This window comes from Gobio gobio (genome assembly GCF_949357685.1).
Source record: "Gobio gobio genome assembly, chromosome: 4".
Lineage (NCBI taxonomy): Eukaryota > Metazoa > Chordata > Actinopteri > Cypriniformes > Gobionidae > Gobio > Gobio gobio.
The window spans coordinates 17971972-17985334 of NC_137100.1; positions in this window are offsets into that span (position 1 = coordinate 17971972).

The following is a 13363-nucleotide window of genomic DNA, read 5'->3' on the forward strand; positions in this document are numbered from 1 at the left end:
ATATATATATACATATATATATATATATATATATATATATATATATATAATATATATATATATATATATATATATATATATATATATATATATATATATATATATATATATATATATTGCCCCTTTTTTACATTTGAGCCCCTGCCCCTGCAGAACTCTCTGCACGGCCCTGCCAGAGTGTGTCTGCCACGGGTGGGGGAAAGGGGACACCGGAGCTGACCCCTCTTGATGAGAGACTGGCACCAATTATTGGGGAATCCCTATTAATCCCTATCCCTATTATCTACGTGGAAATGGGAAATAGTTCAGTGCAAATGTTATTTATTTATTTACATTTTATTTTATTTTATTTATTTATTTTTTTAATATGCAAGAGAACAACAATTACAATTACAAAGAACAAAGAACAATGAGGGTTACAAACAATAAAGCAAATTAAGATAGCTTAAATGATTTACACCATGAAAGAGTCTTACATGCAATAGAATTATCAGAATTTCTTAACAAGTTTAAATACATATCAAAATCTTTCCTGAAAATAAAAAAGTAGGGAGTTTTTGTTGAAAATTTACACTTATGAATGTAAAATTTAGCACAGTAAAGCAATAAATTAATAATACATTTACAATGAGTAGGGTCTAACTTCAAAGAATAACCAAAAAACACAATTTTGGGGGTTATACGGTTATACAGAAGTTTGGATATAAATATTTTTTAACAAAATTTGAAAAAATCAATCCAGAAGACTTTACAGTAAGTACAATCCCAAAACAAGTGATTAATAGTCTCTTCATACTGATGGCAAAAAGAGCAATTGGGTGAAATACTAATGTTAAATTTAGCAAGTTTATGATTTATCGGATAACAGTTATGGATAATTTTAATAGAAACTTCAACAACTTTATTAGATAAGAAAAAAATTTGTCGAAGAAGCCAAAACTCTTCCCATTCTATATCACTAAATAAGTTATTCCAAAAACTCACACAAGCAGGTAAAGAAATCTGAGATCTATTAATAACTGAACGAATGTCTTTGTTTGACATGGTATTAAAAAGACTTTGGTCAACAAATAATTTTGTGTTGTCAAAAAGAGGAGAATCTAAAGAACCTTTAGGGCCAGACTTTACTAAAGGAATGATGCAGTCGGGAATTGCACCAAACACAATGGCATATTCTCTTGGGGGGACTGGGAAAGAGAATTCTTGCATAAACTGTTCATAAGTAAAAAGGAAACAACGATCATCTAAAAGCTGACTGACTAATAATATATTTTTATCAAACCAGTTGTGAAGAAAAAGAGATTTATGTTTATATCTAATATTTTTATTATTCCAAATAAAGTAGCTATGAGGAGAAAAATTATAATTATATATAAGTGACCAACTTGTTAAAGCCTGTTTATGGAAGCAAGATAAAGATAAAGGTATTTTAGAGATGTCAAAATTGCATTATTAATGAATTATTAAGAGTAGAAAAATCTACTAACTCAAACCCCCCCCCATAGCCTGGTCAGCTAACATAACACTTTTTTTAATCAAGTGAGTTTTAAAATTCCAAACAAAGTCGACTATAATTTTGTCCAGCATTCTACAAATTTCTACAGGGACATCCAGAACCATTGCAGGATAGATAACCCGAGATAAACCATCTGCCTTAGACAGTAACATTCTAACTATTATTGACAGATCACGCTGTAACCAAGAATTTAATTTACGTCGTATAGAGAGAATAAGAGGTTCAAAGTTGAGCTTTGATCTCTTTTTCTGATCTTTACATATAATGATACCTAGATATTTAACTTCAGATTTGACTGGGATGTCACAAATTTTAACATCAGTACAATCTTTTATAGATAAAAGTTCACACTTATGGATATTAAGACATAAACCAGAAGCGGAGGAAAAAAAACTAATTTTGTCTCAGACTAACTGAACTTGATCTTTATTTTTTTTTAAAGAGTTGTGTCATCAGCTAGTTGGCTTATTAATATTGACCGATTTGCCACAGAGATACCTTTCAAATTACTATTTTGAATGTGGATGGCTAAGAGTTGCATAGGAAGCAGAAAAAGATAAGGCGAGATAGGGCAGCCTTGACGAATGCCTCTCTCTATGTTGAACCTATGAGTAGTACCATATTGTAATTTAATTGAAGCATTGGCATTATTATACAAAGTTTGAATTGCATTAATAAAATTAGGGCCAAAACCAAAAATATTCAAGGATTTAAGAATAAAAGGAAATTCAATGGAATCAGAAGCTTTCTAAAAATCAAGAAAAAGCAGAAAACTGTCATCCAAAATCAAATCTGAGTAGTCTAAAATATCAAGAACAAGTCTAATATTGTTTGAAATAAGTCTGTCTGTCATAAAGCCCGATTGACATTCATCTATTAGATCATCTAAGACACATTTAATCTTTTTAGCAAAAATCATGGCTAAAATTTTATAGTCATTATTCAGAAGACTTATAGGTCGCCAATTTTCCAATTGAGAGTGGTCTTTTTGAGGTTTAGGGATTAAATTTATGACACCCTGAGTCATAGACGGTGGAAGACTACCCTTTTTGAGGCTTTCTAAATAAACATTGAAAAGAAATAGTGAAAGATGATTTGAGAATTTTTTATAGAATTCTGCGGTCAAACCATCATTTCCTGGAGATTTATTAAGTTTCAATTTGTCAATGGCCTCAGAGCAAATGTTATTTCTTGCAGCTTTCTGAATGGTTGAGACATACGTCATTCTTTATTTTATCAAAAATAAAACTAAAGGCATATGCATGAATGCCATGATTCCGTATAGCTGATGAAGAAATTTTACTAAGAAAACAACGTTCCCCAGTGGACATTTAATACATCTATCTACTATCTATCTATTTATCTATCAATATACCTCCCTAATTATCTATCTGTCTATCTAATTGAATCTATATCTGCTCCGCCAGACGGACACGAGTTTTGTACATTATTTCGTTCTGTTTACCATATTATTTATGAGGATGAATTGCATAACATGCCAATATTATTGCAGAACATATTTCACTTTTCTTTTTGCAAATATGTGTTCATTTGCATTTCTGTTGTAATTAAATTCGTTTGATTTTGTTTGTTTTACACTGCAGATCGATCAAACGGGAGTTCGTGTAGGCTGTTAATTGTAAGACTTGCTTTGTGAAGTCTTCATGTTATTTATGAGAGGCAGTATTGCCATTTCTTTTACTCAATGGCAGGGCCGTGCAGAGAGTTCTTCAGAGGCAGGGGCTCAAATGTAAAAAAGGGGCAATATGTAAATATATATATATATATATATTAGGGGTGTAACGGTACACAAAACTGACGGTTCGGTACGTATCTCGGTTTTGAAGTCACGTTTTACAAAATTGCGTTTTATTAATTTTTATTCAACAGTGGTTTAATAAAAAAAAAATTGTCTGTCCTTAAATGAATTCAATTATAACTAAAAGTTTCTTAAAGATAATGCTGTAAACTATATAGGGAGCCCTTACATATTGCTATTAAAGATTAACAACAGAGCCCAAACTATTAGCCTAAATTCATTTGCTATTTATTTTTAGATATAATAATCAACACTCATAAGCTTCACATAAAGCAGTTTTTGCATTAATATGTAAATCTAATTATTATTATTTTTTGATTTATTTGTTGAAATATAATCATTTAGTGGCTGTAATTTTCATGACAGGTTTATTTAAACATGCATTAAATAAACAAGACATCACTAAGAGGCTAAGTGGTATATAATGAATATATATAGGCTAATATAACGAATATATAGGCTAATATAGTGCATGTATTCAGTGAAAGAGTTAATCTCTCTAGTGAACTGACACTGAATGACTTCTGAGGTAAATGTGATTCTACATGACATTGTTTGTTTACAAGCTGTTTTATTGTCTTTCCGCGGTTGAAACACCGATGGAGCGATTACACAACATATGATACGTTTCAGTAAGTTGTAATGTATCCTCAACATACCTTTAGATATTTTCATTTCTTTAGGAAGAGATGATCGCGTTCACTCGCGCGCCGCGCGCTGCCTCTTGAAGTTGAACTTATACGCGTCTATCTGTCACGTCACATAATAGAGCTTTAAAACGGCATTTATCGTTTGAATTTCGTGATAAAATGGACTGAATACTTAATATGTTCGTGTGGGAACTCGGATTGAAGTGTGTTCCGCGCTTTAAACAAGCCGACTGTTAACTGTTATAGATTACATTCATAACCGTTCGGTACACGCGCGCACCCTACCGAAAGCCCGAAACGTTAGTTCGTCTGTCCATGTAGTTTTCAACCGATTTATGAATAAGAACAGAAAATTACCGCTCCACTTCACATGCCCAATGGAATTTGAACTTGCTTTGCCAGATTGGTTGGTGTATATACATGACAAACGGGCATTGGTGAATTGTGTAATACTTTAAAATATATAATATATAGATTTGTAATTAAATCAACACATTAGCTCTGATTATGGTTGAAAAAAAATATTGGTTTACATTTTTCCCGTAAGGCCACATACTCTCTGAAAGGACCATATTTGGCTCGAGAGCCGCTTCCGAACAGAGGAAAATCAGCTGTCAATCAAAACGCACGCAACCCATAGCAACGCGTTATGGCAACGCCTCAACAGAAATTGTCCGACTTTTGAGCCGTTCGTTACTATTGTATACATTGTCATCAATGTCATGTTATAATAATCACATTTATTTCGTTTTATTGACCACGATATTATCATTGATATTTGTCTGAGAGGGGCACTTTTCATTCATTTTGAAAAAGGGCAGGGGCTCGAGCACCCAAAGCCCCCCCCCTCTGCACGTGCCTGCTCAATGGTCTACAGCAGGGGTCTCCAAACTCGGTCCTAGAGGGCCGCTGTCCTGCAGAGTTTAGCTCCAACCCCAATTAAACACACCTGTACCAGCTAATCAGCTAATCAGTGTCTTATTAGGACCGTGTAAGACCTTGATTAGCTGGTTCAGGTGTGTTTATTTGCGGTTGGAGATAAACTCTGCAGGACAGCGGCCCTCCAGGACCGAATTTGGAGACCCCTGGTCTACGTAGAACTGTACAGTTTCACACACTTTCACGTGTTTCTTCCATCTGCCGACGGTGTCGCCATTTATCATTTCACCCGTTTTTGTGCGTACGCCTGGGTCAGAGCTTGCGTGAAGGACCGCACATTTTCCCGTCAAGTTTGCTTTTTTATAAATACCAATTATTGCGTAGAGAGCGGCGTACGCCTTCTTTTGTGCGTACGCAACGTTTATAAATGAGGCAGTTCTTTATTGATTTAAAATTAACTCATGTGTTGACTTAATTAATACAATAACATACAATTATCAACTTTTAATATTGTTGTTATTCAATAGATTTACACATATGTGATGAAACATGATAATGTATTGCAAAGCGTAACTTTTTAAATACAACTTAACATTTCCTCAGGAAATACAGTAGCACCATTGTCTGCTTACCAGAAGGAGGCGCTTATGTGTACATGAGTGTATATCCAAATAAGCAAACTGTGCTTTGTTAGTCCATTTGATCTGTTAGACAGTAGATTATAAGGTCAAACATCAAACACTGCACCAAACAATGTTCTTTAACAGCCTGCCAACACATTCACAGACAGAACCTGCACACTCTGGCCAAAGACTCAGATTTTTCTAAGATTGCGAGCTGCTAAGCATGACAATACACTGGTCAAGGGGCACTATGCAGACAGTAACGTCATTATTTTGGTTTTCCAGCACAGATATGAGCTACGATTCTTCACCAAACTTTTTCTTGAATCCATGTTACGGGTCAAACCTCACTTAGCCTAGTTATCCCACTGGTCTTCTCCTGTCTCTCTCTCCCCAAGTTGCTCGTTTAGCACCATGCTCTCAATCTCCACATTAAAATCTCCCTCCTCTGAACCTCTTAAGGAACATATGCTAAATACAGTCTTACCTGCTACATTGTAAAAAAAAATCCAGTCTCCAATTGAAATTTTTCTAGTGACAGATCACATCTAAATTTTTTAGTTGGCCAAATTGAATTTCTTGACTTTTAATTAAATTGCATCAATTCACAGAAATTCAATTTGGCCAACTGAAAAATTTAGATGTGATCGGTCACTAGAACATTTTCAATTGGAGACCTGAATTTTTTTTACAGTGTAGAGGTATTCACTGGGTTAAACTGATAACTTGAAAATTGGCTTGACCTAACCTACAGGACATTGCACCTTGCTTCAATGTTCAGGAATGGTTTAAGGAACATAAAGAAGAGTTCAAGGTATTGTCCTGATCTCCAAATTTTTCAGGTCTCTTTGATTGAGCATCTGTTGGATGTCTAGGACCAACAAGACAAGTCCATGGTGACTCCACCTCGCAACTTAAGGAGATGAAATGTCTGCTGCTAATGTATCGGTGTCTGATATTGTATAATCTGTTGACACTTAGCCTACATATTTGATTTTTCAACAAAATCATTCATAGGCATAGGCATTTAAATCAAAATGTTTTTAGAACACATGTCCAAGCATTTAACTAAACTTAATGATAATATTTAAAAAAACAGCCATTCAGAAACAAAATTGTCACATGCCAGAAGCATATATATATATATATATATATATATATATATATATATATATATATATATATATATATATATATTATATATATATATATATATATATATATGCTTCTGGCATGTGACAATTTTGTTTCTGAATATATATATATATATATGCGAGATCAAGACAAATAACTGGGATTGAAGTTTATTGCATAGTAGGAATACATTGTTTATAATTAAGGACAGTTTCAGTCACTAACCCAAATTATTAATGTATCCCATCCTGCTCTGTTTATATTATAGTTATCTGTATATAAAACAACAGAAGCCTGTGGTGTGTGTGTGTGTGTGGTTCAGGTACTTTTGACCTTGTGGGGACATTTTTGTGCTTATAAATCATACTAATGATGTTTTGATTTTTATTTCTGGAATGTCAGTTTTATTTATTGTTTACTTCGTGTTCTGGGCATGCACTTAATAAAACAATTCACTTTAATGCAAATGAAAACAACACACTTTGGATTTTTTGTTTATATCACTTAATAATTTTATTGAGTGTTTGAGAAGATTTGTATAGATAAAAGTAGACTTAAAGACAAAAATGCATGTGTTCTTATAGTTCCCTTTCGAGGGAACTTCACACTGCGTCCACTAGGGACGCTTTGGGAACGCCCTCAGCGTGATAGCGTCTGATGCACGTATGTCAACTCAGCCAATGCAAAAGTGAGCGCCACGGGCGGGTGACGTCACGACCAGGAAGGGATAAATACACATCCGGTCCGACCAAACTTCAGCTTTTCTGCCTCAGCAAAGCGCTCTGTGTGAAAACTGTCTTTGTATATTTATTGTTGTCTGTCCAATATTATCAGCTCAATAAGTAAAACAGTCATGGTGAACGCATCAGTATTCAAACAGTGTACTCCCCCGTGTCCCCGTTTCCTTACAGGTGGAGATAGACATGATTTGTGTGTGATGTGTTTGGGAGTGGAGCACGCTCTATCAGCTTTCGAGGGGGCTGATTGCGAGCATTGTGAGAGGCTGCCGCTTCGCACGCTCCGCTCCCTCCTGTCACTCTTTGAGAAGGGTGATCAGGAGCGCGTTCCTTCTGGTTCTGGACCCGCTGCTGCCGAGGCACAGCGAAGAAGGACATGATGGGGATCGCAGATGGATCTCACGGCGGGGTTGGAGACGGGTGCGAGCGCCCTTTCTCTGCCTTCACCCGTGAGATCTGTCGCTCAATCACTTGTGTCGGAAGCCGGCGCTGCAGCTTCTTCCGCCCAGGGTGAGAGACCATCGCTTCAACACTCCAGTTCTGAGGAGGTGGATGTGTTGAGCGTCGGATTGGGGGAAGATGATTCGACATCTCTTTCCCCAGCACATGAAGAGCTGGTGGAGGTGATAACTTGCGCTGTTGCTAAGTTAAATATCGATTGGCCAGCCGAGAAACAAGGCACTCGTCCTAAAAACAAATTAGACGAGCGTTTTCTATCATCTAATGTGTCACCTTCACCACAGGGCCTTCCTTTCTTTCCCGATCTACACAGTGAGCTGTGTAGATCATGGAAGAAGCCATATTCATTACGTTTATTCACTACTGGTTCCCTTAGTAGATTTTCTGGCAGAGTGGAAACTTCTACCAATTATATCGCTATGGGTCCTGCAGACGATAGAGAAGGGGTACAGAATTCAGTTTGGGTTCTGCCCACCTCGATCCAACGGAGTGCTGTTAACAATAGTACATCCCGAGGGGGCTCTGATAAAGGAACAGGAAGTAGAAACCTTATTAAGAAAGGAGGCTATAGAACAGGTCCCTGTACAGAACAGAGAGTCAGGTTTTTACAGCCGGTACTTCATAGTTCCAAAAAAGGAGGGTTGCGTCCCATATTAGATCTTTGCCATCTGAATCATACAGTCAGAAGACTAAAATTCAAGATGCTGACGCGAAGTCAGATTGTAACTCAAATCAGATCCGAGGATTGGTTTGTCACAATAGATCTAAAGGACGCATACTTCCATGTCTCCATCCTTCCACAACACAGGAAGTTTCTGAGGTTCGCTTTCGGGGGCAAAGCGTACCAGTATCGGGTTCTTCCATTTGGCCTAGCTCTTTCAGGGCATACGCATTCTGAACTCTATAGATGACTGGCTGATACTAGCACAGTCGGAGGAGATGGCGGTTCGGCATCGAGATGTCGTCCTTGCTCATATTCAAAAGTTGAGGTTGAGACTGAACGCGAAGAAGAGTGTGCTTTCTCCAGTACAGAGGACCACTTTTCTAGGCGTGGTTTGGGATTCAGTAGCTATGTGGGCAGTGCTTACACCCACTCGCATTGCTGCTATTCTGTCAGTTGTAAAGAGAGTAAAACTAGGCCAGTCATTCACTGTGAAGCCATTTTTAAAAAATGTTGGGGTTGATGGCAGCCGCGTGAGGCCAACGTGATACCTTTTGGCCTGCTGTATATGAGACCCTTACAGTGGTGGCTCAGGACCAGAGGGTTTTCCCCAAGGCATGTCGAGACAGGGGCTGAAGCCAGGGGAATGGAGACTTCACCCCGAGGTGGTGAAGCTCATTTGGGAGATTTATGGCCAGGCGGAAGTGGATCTGTTTGCGTCTCAGGACACAACGCACTGTCCACTCTGGTTCTCTTTGATGCATCCAGCTCCTCCGGGACTGGATGCCATGGTACAGATGTGGCCGAGGCGTTTCCCCCAGTTGTTCGCCGGGAGGGGATAAGTCTACTGCTAGTAGCTCCTTACTGGCCGAACCGGATTTGGTTCTCAAACCTTGTAGCGCTGCTCGATGGCTCACCCTGGAAGATTCCAATCAGGAGGGATCTTCTATCTCAGGCAGAGGGCTCAATATTTTACCCCCGCCCAGAAATGTGGAATCTGCGGGTTTGGCCTCTGAGGGGGCCAAGCTCATAGAGTCTGGTCTCTCTACTGAGGTGGTGGAGACCATTCTTAGCTCCAGAGCTCCGTCCACGAGGAAACTATATGCCCTGAAGTGGAGATTGTTCACTTCTTGGTGTCAAGAACGACATTTAGATCCAGTCAACTACCCTGTTGGTTCAGTGCTAGATTTTCTACAAGATCAGTTTTCTTCTGGGTTGTCCCCTTCTACACTAAATGTGTATATGTCAGCTATTTCAGCTTACCATTCTCATGTGGATGGTATCACTGTGGGGAGAAACCCGTTAATAACTTGTTTCCTGCGTGGCACCAGGAGGCTGAGGCCTGCTGTGCGCACTAGAGTTCCTGCTTGGGATTTGGCTATAGTGTTGGAAGGTTTATCTGCGGCTCCGTTCGAGCCACTTGACATCATCTCAGAAAAGTTACTGAATCTAAAAACTGTTTTCCTTCTCGCCATCTCTTCTATTAAGAGAGTAGGAGACCTTCAGGCCTTATCGATATCCCCCATGTGCTTGGAGTTTGCACCAGGGATGGTTAAAGCTTTCCTTTACCCTAGATTAGAGTATGTTCCGAAGGTGCTAACCAATGTTCCACAGCCTATAGTGCTGCGGGCTCTCTGTCCTCCTCCATTTGTTAGTCCGGACCAGGAAAAATTGAACCTTGTATATCCAGTGCGAGCACTGGATGCTTATGTCCACAGAGCTGCCCTGTGGAGAAAAGCGGATCAATTGTTTGTTTGTTTTGGGCCGCATAACAGGGGTCTCCCTGTGTCCAAACATACAATAAGCAAGTGGATAGTCGAGGCTATTTCACTGGCTTATGAGTATTCTGGTCTGCAGTGTCCTTTAGCTGTCAGAGCTCACTTTCCTAGGAGTATGGCGGCCTCTAAGGCCTTGGTGTCGGGGGTTACCCTCAAAGAAGTCTGTGATGCGGCCGGTTGGTCCTTGCCTCTTACTTTTGTAAGATACTATGATCTTGACCTGGAATGTGCTCCAGGTTCCTCAGTGCTTCTGTCCTGAATGTGCCACAGTTTCACACGACAGGCATTTTGGTATTATGGCATTTTGGTATTTCGTTCCCAAAGCTGTCCATAGTGGACGTAGTGTAGTCTGGTCGGACCGGATGTGAATTTATCCTTTCCTGGTCGTGACGTCACCCGCCCGTGACGCTCACTTTCGCCATTGGCTGAGTTGACATACGTGCATCAGACGCTATCACGCTGAGGGAGTTCCTAAAGTTGTCCTTAGTGGACGCAGTGTTTCGTTCCCTTCTCAGGGAACTATGGTTATAGTCATAACCTGAGACGTTTTGCCAAAACCAACTTCATGAGGTTAATCCAGGAATGCTTTTTGTGTATTAAAAATGTACTTATATGACAGACACTTGTTGCTTTTCCTTCACACACTGTAAAAAGTGATCAGTAGACTTAACTTAAAAAAAGTGGGGAAACCCATTGCTTTAAAATGGTTAAGTAAAAAACTTCATGCGTAATTGAAAAATTAAGTTATGTGAACTTGACAATTCCACATAATTTATTTATTCCACATAACTAATTTATTTAAATTATGCATGAAGTTTATTTACTTAATCATTTACAGGCAACAGATGACTTCACTTTTTTGACTAAGTAATGCGTGATGCTGGTCATGCTGTTTGTGGAGTTGTTTAATCCTCATCTGCTGAGATCTTCAGAGATTTAGGGCGTTTTCACACCTGAAAGTCCGCACCAAGGTCCGAACCGAAGTTCATGTTTTGATACTTTTTATATATTCGGTTAGTTTTGGTTTGGTTTCACATTGCAGCGGACTAAAGAACTTTACATGACGCACTTGCGTCCACTCGTCATCATCTATGTGGGCTGCATCTGGACATTGATTGGTTTGTAAACGGACGTGCGTCTGACATCAGCGTCTTTGACAAGTTGAATGAACGGACGCATATCGTGGTTGCCACTATTGAACAGTGCGCATTACTTTACTATTTTTTTATTCGTTACGTTTAAAAGTGGACATTTCAAGCTTTATATACACATATTTCTCATGTTTGTGAGGCAAGTAGCCTGCTGAGTTTCGGTTTATTTGAGACGCGCTCAAGTTCATGTGTAAAGCATGTGATCGCTCCCGTGATTATTGTCTGCTATAGACTATTTGCTTCTTATTTATTAAATCCAGGCAATTATCTGATTAAACGTTGATTCAAATTAAGATACAATTTATACAAAACGAAATTCCCATTAAAGAAATGCTTTCTAAGCAAAATCATACAAAATTTCGTTCAAAATTATTTCTGACTTTCTGTCTACTGACATATTGCGCATATTTTCACTTTTCATAATCAATGTAGCCTAGATTGAATTTAAAAATAACGTTATAATATTTAAACATAAACAGGAACTTCCTGTAAATGGTCTGAAAGTACGAACCATACAGAAAATGCTTTCACACTAGAAACGAACCGAACCTTTGTTCAGTTTGATCCGGACCGAGACTACCTCTTTTCGTCGGACCAAATTTCGTCTGTTTGGTCCGGACCGTGGTATGGGGGAGGTTTCACACCTGCAATTTTGATTCGGACCAAACTGAAAAGTCCGAAAATCCGGACCAAACAAGGTAGGTGTGAAAACGCCCTTAATGTCTTCTTTTATCTTCAGTTGATTTCATCTAAGGCTGTGGCTGAAGTCAGTTGTAGTTCTTGTGTTTCTCTTTCCTTCAGTGATTCTGCTCATTATCATCGAGTGTTCATCATTAATGCTCAATCATCACATTTAACACTGCTTCAATGGTACTTTAACCCAATAGTGAGCACACACATGAACACTAGGAAGTTAATTTAACATGGGCATTTTTCTGTGTGCTATTACATAAATCTTACCTGTTTCGTTCACATATAACTGGTATATATGAATCACATTCAGTTTATCAATACAATTACATAAATCTTACCTGTTACATTTATGTATGACTTACATATATGAATCACATTAAGTTTATTAATTTGTTTATGTTAAAATTATATAATCCAAATGCATGGAAAATTTATATGCAATTCAAATACATAAATCTTATGTTTAGGCATTATTATTTTTTTTGAGTGTAGTCTCTTTAAGGGACTAGTTTGTCAGTAATACCACAATCTATTCCCGTGTGTATATGCAATAACTTTCAGGTATTGATTATAAATAAACTGATAATGCAATAAATGATGATTTAATGATAAATATAAGTCAAGTCAAGTCAACTTTATTTATATAGCGCTTTTAACAATGCAGATTGTTTCAAAGCAGCTTTACAGTGTTAAACAGTAAAATAAGGCAGCATAATTTTATTCAGCCGTCTAGCCATTCTGGAGAAAACGGTTATGTCATCAGTTCATTTCAATTATCATACAGTGGCAGTGTGGACTTTAGATCAGTAATTAGATCAGTAATTTAGTTTATATGGTTAATTTAGTTTAATAATTAGATTTATTTCGATATTTAGTTGAAAAATTTAAGCAATACATTAAATTATAATACATATTTAATTACTCTATTATTAAAAATCAATTGTAAAGAACAGTGTGTAATAATAATAATAATTTTAATAGCAATTTTTTGCTGTCATTCATCAGGGACTAGCTGGAGATCAGATCTGTACACTTAGAATTCACATAAAGTAAAGAAAATGTTTGTGATCATTTTTCTTACCATACATACAGTTATAGGGATAAATTGTTTAGCTTGATTGATGCAGTTAACACCCAAACGTGTGAACTTCTAAATAATGTTATTTGTAGCTGTCACAATGTGAAAGAATGGAGTAAACTCATGCAATAACAGAACAGTGCTTGGCCACAGCTTCATAAAATAATATATAATATTACACTTCA